The following is a 12,974-nucleotide window of genomic DNA, read 5'->3' as shown; positions in this document are numbered from 1 at the left end:
CGAGCTTGGAAGACCTCCTGGTTCAGACACCACTCTCCCGGATGGACGTCTTTTCTGCTTAGGAAGACCACCTGGATGTTTTCCAACCCCTTCAGGTGTACCGCGGAGATGGAAAACAGGCGTTTCTCTGCCCAGAGGAAGATCCTTGTTGCCACCTTCTTTAGACTGGCGTACTTTGTGCCCCCTGGTGTTTGAGATATGCCACCGTGGTTACGTTGTCGGAGTATATCTGAACGTGATGGTCCTTGATAAGGGAAGACGCGGCTTTCAGTGATTCTTCCACTGCCGTCAATTCCTTAGGTTCGAGGATCTGGATCTTATGTCCTGGGGCCACTGTCCCTGGAAGTACGATTCCTCCACCACAGCTCCCCAACCTCTCAGCCTGGCATCAGTACACAGTATTTTTAGAGGAAGCTGGTCCCAGCTTATTCCTCGTCTCAAGTTTCGGTAATTCATCCACCACAAGAGGGCCGATTTTACGTGTCCTGGAAGTGGAACCTTTTTTGACAGGTTGTTTGGATACTTCCTTGCGTTTACCAGGACGTATGACTGGAGGACTCGCGTGTGTGCTTGTGCCCAGGATACCGCCTGAATGCATGATGTCAGGGAACCCAGGATAGACATGGCGTCGGTGCCCTTTGCTCTCTGAATCGGGCTATTCTCTGACGAAGGTCTGCTTGACGATCCTCGGGGAGAAAGGACGATCTCTTTTCTGAATCCAAGAGGATCCCCAGGAATTTTTTCCTTGGGGAGGGATAGAGGGCCGACTTCTGGAGATTCGGTACCCACCCTAGGAATTCGAGTATCTGCAGGGCCTTCGATACGTCCTGGTTCAGCCTGGATACCGACGGAGCAACGATCAGGAGATCGTCTAGATATGGCACAATGCATATCCACTGAAGACTAATAGAAATGACTGCTTCCCTTATGATTTTCGTAAATACCCTTGGTGCTGGGGATATACGCTAATGGCAGGGCGTTGAACTGGAGATGGCTGATCCCCTGGGCGTGGGAGACCGCGATCCTCAGGAACTTCCGGTGATCCGGATGAATTGGGACGTGGTAATAAGCGTCCCTTAGGTCTATTGTAGCCATCTGCCAGCCCCGTCCAATAAGAGGAATTGCTGATTTCACTGACTCCATCTTGAACCTTCGGTATTTCATGAAGCGATTCAGGGGTTTCAGTTTTATGATAAGCCTGTGCTTTCCTGAGGGCTTTTTTTTTTTGTCAGGAACAGGCAGGAGTAATGTCCTCTTCCAACCTCTTGTGGAGGTACATACGAGATCACTCTTTCCCGTAATAGATCTTCTATTTGAAGAAGTAGGACCTTTTGTAGACTTGGGGACTGTGCAGGGGTGATTCTTAGAGCATGTGGGGGGGGGGGGTGCTCGAACTCCAGCTTCAGCCCAAATTGTATAGCATGCAGGATCCACTGGTTCGAGGTCATGGCCTGCCATTGGGCGAGAAACTGAGTGAGACGACCCCCGACCTGGGAGTCACTGTTTATCCGGGGGCTGTTGCTGCTGGGGCACAAGGATGTTTCTCCCTTTACCCCCTTTCGGGTAGCTCCATCGTCCTGTCTTGCCTTTCCCTCTGAATACCTTCTGAGAGGTCTGCTCTCTTGAGGGACGAAAAAAAAAAAAATCGCCTTTTTGTGGCTCTCTGCTCCGGCAGTGATTTGTTTTTGTCGGAAGCCTTTTCAAGGATGTCATCCAAGACTGGCCCAAACATGTGGCGCCCCTGGAAGGGGATGGCACAGAGCTTTGTCTTAGAGGTGATGTCGCCTCCCCATGACTTCAGCCACAAGGCTCTTCTGGCCGAATTTGAAAGGACTAGGGACCTTGCTGCTACCCGCACCGTTTCTCCTGAAGCATCGGATAAATAACCTATTGCTTTCTGGAGGATTGAAAGGGAATCTAAGATTTCCTCTCTGGGGGTACCCCGAGAGGTGGTCCTCCAACGTATGCAGCCAGAAGAACAGAGATCTGGCTACGCAAGTGGACGCAATATTTGCTTTGAGCAGGTTCGTAGAAGCTTCCCAGGATTTTTTAAGATGACTTTCTATCTTGCGATCCATAGGATCCTTCAACTGGGAAGCATCCTCAAAGGGAAGGGACGTCTTCCTAGCAACTTTAGAGACTTGAACATCTATTTTAGGGATCTCCCACATAGAGTTGTCACCATCGAGGGGAAAGCGATTTTTTAGTTCAGAGGGCACACTGAGTGCCTTTCTCAGGGGACGACAACTCCTGAGCTATCAGATCCTGTATAACTTCATGAACCGGGAAACCCTTCCTACCTCTGGGTTTCAACCCCCCAAACATCTCATCTTGGACTGAGAGCTTGACCTCCTCCTCCTCCACTCCCATGGTATTTCTCACCATGGAGACTAACTCCTCTGTATCTTCAGAGGAGAAATAGTATTTTTTCGCGTCATGTTTAGAGGTGGATGTGGAGCCCCTAATCCTCCCAAATATCCTCCGACCCTGAGGGACGGACTTCCCCCGAATCTGAGTGGGCTTCCGTAGGCACCCTTTCCCTCTTTTTTGGAGGAGGGCCCTGGGTCACCGGGGTCTGGGCTGCCATGGAGGTCTGAAGCTCCTGCCTAATGAGAGTCTTTATGCTGTCAAACAGGGAGGGTTGCTCGGTGCGCAGGATATTCTGCGTACAGGGTTGGCATAACTTCTTTTTATAATCAGAAGGAAACCTGGCACCACATATACCACACTTGTGGGGGGTTTCTTGGGGCAGAGGCCTTGTCCTCCTGCAAGAAGAGAGAGAAGGCTTCTCAGACCCGTGCCACCAATTTTGACAGATAAGGGACCAGCCCTGCTACTCACTGTAGGAGGGGGAACGTTGGGCTCCGCAGATGCAGCAGTTGAGGGCTTTTCACCATCCATGTCTGCAGTCACACCACAGACACACTGCGCTTACCTGGAGCAGTGGGACCCTTATGTGGGTGTTGCAGCGTCTGGTTGTTTGGTGCTCCTCCTTCCTCCTGTCCATGGGGAGGAACTATCGTTCGACCTTTGCTGCCATAGGACCATTTGTGAGGGTTTCCCCCGGATACCCGGGTGCTGGCGCGCATTTCCCATCACAGGAATGCTGGGGGACGCAAACCGGAAGTGCACCCCGCCGTCCCTTCCGGTCGAGAGCCCGCCCCCCCCCCGACGCGCGCGCGGCCTCCGAACCGCAGCGTGGGAGGAAGGAGGAAGCCAGGGAGCTGCTGGTAGGCACCATACCGCCCCGCTTTACCCCGGAGGGCGCGGGAGGGGCGGAGGAAGTCCCGAGTCACACCAGCGGTGGAGACGGGAGCAGCGCCCTGAGGAGAGGCGAACCCCCCGACCTCGGCTGCCCAGCTGTAAGTATATAGAGGCTCCGCTCGCTGGCCACAGCAGCCCCTTGTAACCTCTTCATGCCCCGATAGGGGACAGGAAAAACACTGGAGGTAGCAGGAAGGGGAGGGTTATTTAACCTCTTTGTGTTTCCTGTCCCCCATTAGGGCGGGGAGACAACCTCCAAGGTGGCTGTCGTGGAATGTGACTAGAGAAATGTCTTACTATACCTAGAAAAAAAAAAGCAAGCGTTTCCTAGAGCATCTACTGTAATTATACTTGAGAAACTCAGTGGCTTTTCAAAGTCTTTTAACCACTTCAGGTTTCTAAAATCGCCAAGCAGTTAAAAAAAAAAAAAAAAAAAGTGCAGGGGCTCACCGCCACAGTTTTATATCCTACTCTTGGTAAATTATGTAAGTAACTTCACTGTGATTTGCATAATTGGTTGTAGCGGGGACTGGATATACATCTCTTTTTGCCATTTAGCTATTTGCTGGCCGTTATTAGGTTGGAAATAGATTGTGTCATGGCAGAGGCGTAGCTAGGGTTTCGGTTCAGGGGGGGGCGAAACTTCTGAGTGGGCCTCTAACTAGGTAACTTTGATTACAACTCGGTGACGCACCCTAATAGTGGATGTAGGAGATGACTGCGCGGTTACTGAAAATAATCCCTATATAAAGACCAACATGGATATTACCGCAATATGGTCAGTGGTAAATACCAGTCCTACAAAACATATGTGATTACTGCACAGGAATAGTTGGTGTCTTACCTCTGACGTTCTTTCTGATGGAATCGTTTACTTTTCACGTCTTTTCCATCTGGCCCAGACCGACATGACAACTCCTCCAGCCAGGACTCGGCTACAGAGAATACAACAACGACACGTTTCACTTCTCATATTCCAGCCCCATCACCATGTATCCCCAACCTGCACAAACCCATCATCCTGCCGATACCCCAATACTGAGCCGCTGCTGCCGTATGTGTCCCTATTACAGTACCTGATACCCCAATGCTGAGCCGCTGCTGCCGTATGTGTCCCTAATACTGCACCTGATACCCCAATACTGAGCCACTGCTGCTGCCGTATGTGTCCCTATTACTGCACCTGATACCCCAATGCTGAGCCGCTGCTGCCATATACGTCCCTATTACTGCACTTGATACCCCAATACTGAGCCGCTGATGCCGTATGTGTTCCTATTACTGCACTTCATACCCCAATACTGAGCCTCTGCTGCCGTATGTGTTCCTATTACTGCACTTGATACCCCAATACTGAGCCTCTGCTGCTGTATGTGTCCCTATTACTGCACCTGATACCCCAATGCTGAGCCGCTGCAGCCGTATGTGTCCCCATTACTGCACCTGATACCCCAATACTGAGCCGCTGCTGCCGTATGTGTCCCTATTACTGCACCTGATACCCCAATACTGAGCCTCTTCTGCCGTATGTGTCCTTATTACTGCACCTGATACCCCAATACTGAGCCTCTGCTGCCGTATGTGTCCCTATTACTGCACCTGATACCCCAATACTGAGCCACTGCTGCCGTATGTGTCACTATTACTGCACCTGATACCCCCTATACACACACGGCTCTGCTCCACACCCCCTATACACACACGGCTCTGCTCCGTACACGCTGTACACATGCAGCTCCACTCCATACACCTTGTACACACCTGTCTCCGCTTTATACACACGGCTCTGCTCCGCACACCTCATACACACGCGCGGCTCCGCACCATACACCTCGTACACATACGGCTCAAATCCGTACACCTTGCACACACGGCTCCACTCCGTACACGCCGCACACACGGCTCTGCTCTGTACACCCCGTACACACACGGCTCTGCTCTGCTCACCCCATACACACACAGCTCCGCTGCTCTGTACACCTCATACATGCATATTTCTGTTCCGTACACCTTCTAAACTCACGGCTCCGCTCTACACCTCATACACACGTACAGCTCTGCTACATCCACCCTGTAAACCAAACCTTACCCCACACAAAAACTTACTTCACCTCATCCAGCACCATAACAATCAGCACAGCAGAGCCCTGTGCTGAAGCCCCTGATCATGTGACCCCCTGACTCCGCCCCTCCTGTGACCTCATCACAGGTCCTGTGCGCACAGAAAAGCTCATAACGACGTTGCTGGCTGTGAGGTGGGGGGCCCACTGCTGGCACCGGAGCCCCCCACCGCCTTCTCAGGGGCCCATAGCGGCTGGGCGGCAGAGTAGGGAGATCGATTCTCCCTGCTCTGCCGCAGAATGTAACTGTATGGGCGCGCTGTGCACGCCGATACAGTTACAGTAGCGTAGCTCAGTGGGCCCCTCAGAGCTCGGGGCGACCGCACCCCTCTGCCCCCCCCCCCGGTAGCTACGCTACTGTGTCATGGTATAGGGATATTATGTATGGGGACATATGGAGTTTTATGGAGATGCTTTTTTTTGCACTGGTTTAACAATATAAATCACTATTGCTCCACATTAACCCCTTCACCCCGAAGGGTGGTTTGCACGTTGATGACCGGGCCAATTTTTACAATTCTGACCACTGTACCTTTATGAGGTCATAACTCTGGAACGCTTCCATGGATCCCGGTGATTCTGACATTGTTTTCTCGTGACATATTGTACTTCATGTTAGTGGTAAAATTTCATTCAAATAACTTGCGTTTATTTGTGAAAAAAATGGAAATTTGGCAAAAATTTTGAAAATGTCGCAATTTTCCAACTTTGAATTTTTATGCCCTTAAATCACAGAGATACGGCACACAAAAAACTTGATAAGTAACATTTCCCACATGTTTACTTTACATCAGCACAATTTTGGAACCAAAATTTTTTTTGTTAGGAAGTTATAAGGGTTAAAAGTTGACCAGCGATTTCTCATTTTTACAACACCATTTTATTTTTAGGACCACATCACATTTGAAGCCACTTTGAGGGGTCTATGATAGAAAATACCCAAAAGTGACACCATTCTAAAAACTGAACCCCTTAAGGTGCTCAAAACCACATTCAAGAAGTTTATTAACCCATTAGGTGCGTCACAGGAATTTTTTTGAATATTTAAAAAGAAATGAACATCTAACTTTTTTTCACAAAAAAAATACTTCAGGTTCAATTTTTTTATTTTACCAAGGGTAACAGGAGAAATTGGACTGCAAAAGTTATTGTGCAATTTGTCCTGAGTACGCTGATACCCGATTTGTGGGGGGGAACGACTGTATCGGCGCATGGCAGAGCTCAGAATGGAAGGAGCGCCGTTTGACTTTTTCAATGCAAAATTGGCTGGAATTCAGATCGGACGCCATGTCACGTTTGGAGAGTCCCTGATGTACCTAAACAGTGGAAACCCCCTACAAGTGACCACAATATGGAAACTAGACCCCCCAAGGAACTTATCTAGATATGTGGTGAGAACTTTGAACCCACAAGGGCTTTACAGAAGTTTATAACATAAAGCCATACAATTAAAAAATCATATTTTTTCCACAAAAATGATCTTTTCACCCTCAATTCTTATTTTTCCAAGGGTAACAGGACCGTAAAAGTTATTGTGCAATTTGTTCTGAGTACGCTGATACCCCACATGTGGGGGTAAACCACTATTTGGGCGCATGGCTGAGCTCGGAAGGGAAGCAGCGCCATTTGACGTTTTTGGCTGGAATTGAGATCGGACACCATGTCGCGTTTGGAAAACTCCTGATGTACCAAAACAGTGGAAACCCCCCACAAATGACACCATTTTGGAAACTAGACCCCCTAAGGAACTTATCTAGATGTGTGGTGAGCACTTTGACCCCCCCAGTGCTTCACAGAAGTTTATAATGCCTGGGCGTGAAAATAAATAACTCGTATTTTTTCCACAAACATGATCTTTTAGTCACCATTTTGTTATTTTCCCAAGGGTACCAGGAGAAATTGGACCCCAAAAGTTGTTGTCCAATTTGTCCTGAGTATGCTGATACCCCATATGTGGGAGAAAACTACTGTATGGGCACACGTCGGGGCTCGGAAGGGAAGTAGTGACGTTTTGGAATGCAGACTTTGATGGAATGGTCTGTGGGTGTCATGTTGCCTTTGGAGAGCCCCTAATGTACCTAAACAGTGGAAACCCCCCACAAATGACACCATTGTGTAAACTAGACCCCCCAAGGAACTTATCTAGATGTGTGGTGAGCACTTTGAACCCCCAAGGGCTTCACTAAAGTTTATAATGCCAGGGCATGAAAATAAAAAAATCGTATTTTTTCCAGAAACATGATCAATTAGTCCCCAATTTTTTCATTTTCCCAAGGGTAACAGGAGAAATTGGACCCCCAAAAGTTGTTGTCCAATTTGGCCTGAGTACGCTGACACCCCATATGTGGGAGAAAACTACTGTATGGACACACGTCGGGGCTCGGAAGGGAAGCAGTGACGTTTTGGAATGCAGACTTTGATGGAATGGTCTGCGGGTGTCATGTGCGTTTGGAGAGCCCCTGATGTACCTAAACTATTGAAACTCCCCACAAGTGACCCCATTTTGGACACTAGACCCCCCACGGAACTTATCTAGATGTGTGGTGAGCACTTTGAACCCCCAAGTGTTTCACAGAAGTTTATAACACTCGGACGTGAAAATAAAAAAATCATTTTTTTCCACAAAAATGATATTTTTGCCCCCAATTTTTTTTTTTCCTAAGGGTAACAGGAGAAATTGGACCCCAAAAATTGTTTTGCAATTTGTCCTGAGTAGGCTGATACCCTACATGTGGGGGTAAAACACTGTTTGGGCGCATGGCAGAGCTTGGAAGGGAAGGAGCACCATTTGACTTTTTCAACTCAGAATTGGCTGGAATTGAGATCAGACGCCATGTTGCATTTGGAGAGCCCCTGATGTGCCCAAACAGTGGAAACCCCCAATTATAACTCCAACCCTAACCCCAACACACCCCTAACCCTAATCTGAGCCCTAACCCTAAGGCTGTGTGCACACGCTGCGGATTTTGCTGCCGTTCCGCTGCGGATTTTGCTGCGGTTCCGCAGCGGTTTTGGCTGCTGCGGACCCGCAGCAGTTTCTGCTGCGGTGTACAGTACCATGATTCCCTATGGTAATCAAAAACCGCAGTGCAGATGGTGCGGAATTTTCCGCGCGGATTATCTGCGGTTTTCAATTGACATGTCAATTCTTTCTGCGGATTCTCCTGCGGTTTGCCATCTCCTCTATTGAGGAGATGAAAAACCGCAGGACAAAACCGCAGAGCAATCCGCAGGTAAAACCGCAGGTCTTTTGACCTGCGGTTTCACCTGCGGATTTTACAGAATCCGCACCTAATCCGCAGCGTGTGCACACAGCCTTACCCTGACGGGAAAATGGAGATAAATACTTTTTTTTTAGTTTTATTATTTTTCCCTAACTAAGGGGGTGATAACGGGGGTTTTGACTTACTATTTATGGCGGTTTTTATGTTTGGTGGCTGTCACACGCTAAAAGACGCTTTTTATTGTAAAATAGTTTTTGCATCACCACATATTGAGAGCTATAATTTTTCCGTATTTTGACCCACTGAGTCATGTGAGGTCTTATTTTTTGCGGGACGAGTTGACGTTTTTATTGGTACCATTTTCGGGCACGTGACATTTTTTGATCGCTTTTTATTCCTATTTTTGGGACGCAGAATGAACAAAAACCAGCGTTTCATGAATTTCTTTTGGGGGGAGTGCGTTTACACCGTTCCGCGTGCGGTAAAATTGATAAAGCGGTTTTATTCTTTGGGTCAGTACGGTTACAGCGATACCTCAATTAGGTCTTTTTTTATGTTTTTGTCGGTTTTATGCAATGAAAACTATTTTATATAAAAAATAATTATTTTTGCATCGCTTTATTCTGTGAGCTATAACTTTTTTATTTTTTCGCTGATGATGCTGTGTGGCGGCTCGTTTTTTGCGGGACAAGATGACGTTTTCAGCGGTACCATGGATATTTATATGCGTCTTTTTGATCGCGCGTTATTACACTTTTTGTTTGGCGGTATGATAATAAATCATTATTTTTTGCTTCGTTTTTTATTTTTATTTTTTAAGGGGTTCGCTAAAAGGGTTAACTAATGGGACAGTTTTATAGGGTGGGTCATTACGGATGCGGCGATACCTAATATGTGTACTTTTATTGGTTTTTTTTTTATTTCCAAAAAATGGATTTATTGAGGGAATATTTTTTTTTTTTCTAATTTATTTGGCGATTTTTTTTAATTTATTGTTACATTTTTTTTTTAAATTTTTTTTTACTTTATTACATAGTCCCAGGTGGGACATCACTGTCCTGTGACAGATCGCTGATCTGTCACATCACAGATCACTGTGACAGATCAGCAATCTGTCACAGGCATTGAAGAAGACTTCCTCTTGCCTGCGCTTTGCAGGCACTGAGGAAGCCAGCTTCCTCAGGTCCCCGAAGGCCCCCGTCGCCATCTTGGATTCGGGGGCCTGGAGGATAGGAGCCCCCCGCAGCAGCGCTGCACATTGCGCTGCCGTGGGGGGCTCAGGGAAGCACGGAGGGAGCCCCCTCCCTGCCGATGCTTCCCTTTAACTCCCGGTACACCGCGATCATGTTTGATTGCGGTGTGCAAGGGGTTAATGTGTCGGGGGCGGTCCGTGACATAGTGCCGGGTGTCAGCTGTGATAATCAGCTGACACCCGGCCGCGATCAGCGGCGCTCACCGCGTGGGCGCCGCTGATCGCGGTAGACGTACTATCCCGTCCACGGTCATACGGGCCCGGGTACCGTGGACGGGATAGTACGTCGGATGTCAGGAAGGGGTTAAAATGTGAAATCCCTGTTTGTGATGACTCAATGATTTTTTCCTACTTAAGATTTAAATTTATGTGTCCAGCCATACTTTTTTTGTTCCCCACTTTTGATTTATATTGTACTGGTGGCTGGTGTCCCCTTATGTTGGGGTATAATTGCTGTGATTATGCTGAAATAGCATTTTATGGATTTTTCAATATTGGAATAAATAAAAATTAAATTTTATAGTATATGGTTCTCTTCTTTTTGGTAATGGTTTTTACAGCCATGCTATGTACTGTATGTATAAGTAAGCTTGGAAGTGCCATGATGTGATATTTGGACAACATTGGTTTAATTAAAAAAAAGTGATCTGATCATTGTTCAGGTGTTTTCTGCTCAAAAGATTGTCTGTACATCCAAAAGTTGTTTGTCCTGAGCACGCTGGTACCCCATAAGTGGGGGGAACCACTGTTTGTGCGCATGGCAGGGCTCAGAAGGGAAGGAGCGCCATTTGACTTTTTGAATGGAGAATTAGCTCCAATCCTTAGTAGACACCATGTCGCGTTTGGAGAGCCCCTGTGTGCCTAAATTTTGGAGCTCCCCCACAAATGACCCCATTTTGGAAACTAGACCCCCTAAGGAACTTACAGTTGTGGCCAAAAGTATTGACACCCCTGCAATTCTGTCAAATAATACTCAGTTTCTTCCTGAAAATGATTGCAAATTCTTTGGTATTATCTTCATTTAATTTGTCTTAAATGAAAAAAACACAAAAGAGAATGAAGCAAAAAGCAAAACATTGATCATTTCACACAAAACTCCAAAAATGGACCAGACAAAAGTATTGGCACCCTCAGCCTAATACTTGGTTGCACAACCTTTAGCCAAAATAACTGCGACCAACCGCTTCCGGTAACCATCCATGAGTTTCTTACAATGCTCTGCTGGAATTTTAGACCATTCTTCTTTGGCAGACTGCTCCAAGTCCCTGATATTTGAAGGGTGCCTTCTCCAAACTGCCATTTTTAGATCTCAACAGGTGTTCTATGGGATTCAGGTCTGAACTCATTGCTGGCCACCTTAGAAGTCTCCAGTGCTTTCTCTCAAACCATTTTCTAGTGCTTTTTGAAGTGTGTTTTGGGTCATTGTCCTGCTGGAAGACCCATGACCTCTGAGGGAGACCCAGCTTTCTCACACTGGGCCCTACATTATGCTGCAAAATTTGTGGTAGTCTTCTGACTTCATAATGCCATGCACACGGTCAAGCAGTCCAATGCCAGAGGCAGCAAAGCAACCCCAAAACATCAGGGAACCTCCACCATGTTTGACTGTAGGGACCGTGTTCTTTTCTTTTTTTCTCCTGTAAACTCTATGTTGATGCCTTTGCCCAAAAAGCTCTACTTTTGTCTCATCTGACCAGAGAACATTCTTCCAAAACATTTTAGGCTTTTTCAGGTAAGTTTTGGCAAACTCCAGCCTGGCTTTTTTATGTATCGGGGTAAAAAGTGGGGTCTTCCTGGGTCTCCTACGATACAGTCCCTTTTCATTCAGACGCCAACAGATAGTACGGGTTGACACTGTTGTACCCTCGGACTGCAGGGCAGCTTGAACTTGTTTGGATGTTAGTCGAGGTTCTTTATCCAACATCCGCACAATCTTGCGTTGAAATCTCTTGTCAATTTTTCTTTTCCGTCCACATCTAGGGAGGTTAGCCACAGCGCCATGGGCTTTAAAGTTCTTAATGACACTACGCACGGTAGACACAGGAACATTCAGGTCTTTGGAGATGGGCTTGTAGCTTTGAGATTGCTCATGCTTCCTCACAATTTGGTTTCTCAGACAGTTCTTTGGTCTTCTTTCTTTTCTCCATGCTCAATGTGGTACACACAAGGACAGGACAGAGGTTGAGTCAACTTTAATCCATGTCAACTGGCTACAAGTGTGATTTAGTTATTGCCAACACCTGTTAGGTGCCACAGGTGAGTTACAGGTGCTGTTAATTACACAAATTAGAGAAGCATCACGATTTTTCGAACAGTGCCAATACTTTTGTCCACCCTCTTTTTTATGTTTGGTGTGGAATTATATCCAATTTGGCTTTAGGACAATTCATTTTGTGTTTTTTCATTTAAGACAAATTAAGACAAATTAAATGAAGATAATAATAATAACAAAGAATTTGTGTTTGCAATCATTTTCAGGAAGAAACTGAGTATTATCTGACAGAATTGCAAGGGTGTCAATACTTTTGGCCACAACTGTATCTAGATGTTTAGTAAGCACTTTGAACCCCCAGGTGCTTCACAGAAGTTTATAACGCAGAGCCGTGATAATAAAAAATAATTTTTTCCCTCAAAAAATGATTTTTTATCCCGCAATTTTCTATTTTCACAAGAGTAACAGGAGAAATTGGACTCCAAAAGTTGTTGTCCAGTTTGTCCTGAGTATGCTGGTAGCCAATATGTGGAATGAACCACTGTTAGGGCACACGTCGGGGCTCGGAAGGGAAGTAGTGACGTTTTGAAATGCCGACTTTGATGGAATGGTCTGCGGGCGTCATTTAACGTTTGCAGAGCCCCTCATGTGCCTAAACTGTGGAAACCCCCCACAAGTGACCCCATTTTGGAAACTAGACCCCCCAAGGAACTTATCTAGATGTGTGGTGAGCACTTTGAACCCCCAAGTGCGTCACAGAAGTTAATAACGCAGAGCCGTGAAATAAAAAAAATCATTTTTTTTCCTCAAAAAATTGATTTTTAGCCCGCAATTAGGATCTATCACAGTGATTAAAATGAATGAATGGAACCTGCAGACTCGGCGGGCGCACTGCGCATGCC

The 12,974-nt window shown here is 46.7% G+C and overlaps 1 protein-coding gene across 5 annotated transcripts in view; it reads right to left on the bottom strand.

Moving 5' to 3' along the window:
• LOC141050879 (ligand of Numb protein X 2-like) overlaps positions 1-12,974 on the bottom strand; it is a 127,999-nt gene that overhangs the window by 50,238 nt on the left and 64,787 nt on the right. Inside the window, exon 2 of one of the 5 annotated variants that reach the window (XM_073547544.1) lies at positions 4,109-4,199. The exons of the other annotated variants lie outside the window; for them this stretch is intronic. The gene's annotated coding sequence lies outside the window, so the exon portion shown is untranslated. The remainder of the gene's footprint in view (positions 1-4,108; positions 4,200-12,974) is intronic. 5 annotated transcript variants of the gene reach the window in all.

This window comes from Dendrobates tinctorius, unplaced genomic scaffold, assembly GCF_039654945.1.
Source record: "Dendrobates tinctorius isolate UK_male_01 unplaced genomic scaffold, ASM3965494v1 ptg000154l, whole genome shotgun sequence".
Classification (NCBI taxonomy): domain Eukaryota; kingdom Metazoa; phylum Chordata; class Amphibia; order Anura; family Dendrobatidae; genus Dendrobates; species Dendrobates tinctorius.
The sequence above is the reverse complement of the archived record's forward strand: the minus strand, read 5'-3'. Positions and strand labels throughout refer to the sequence as shown.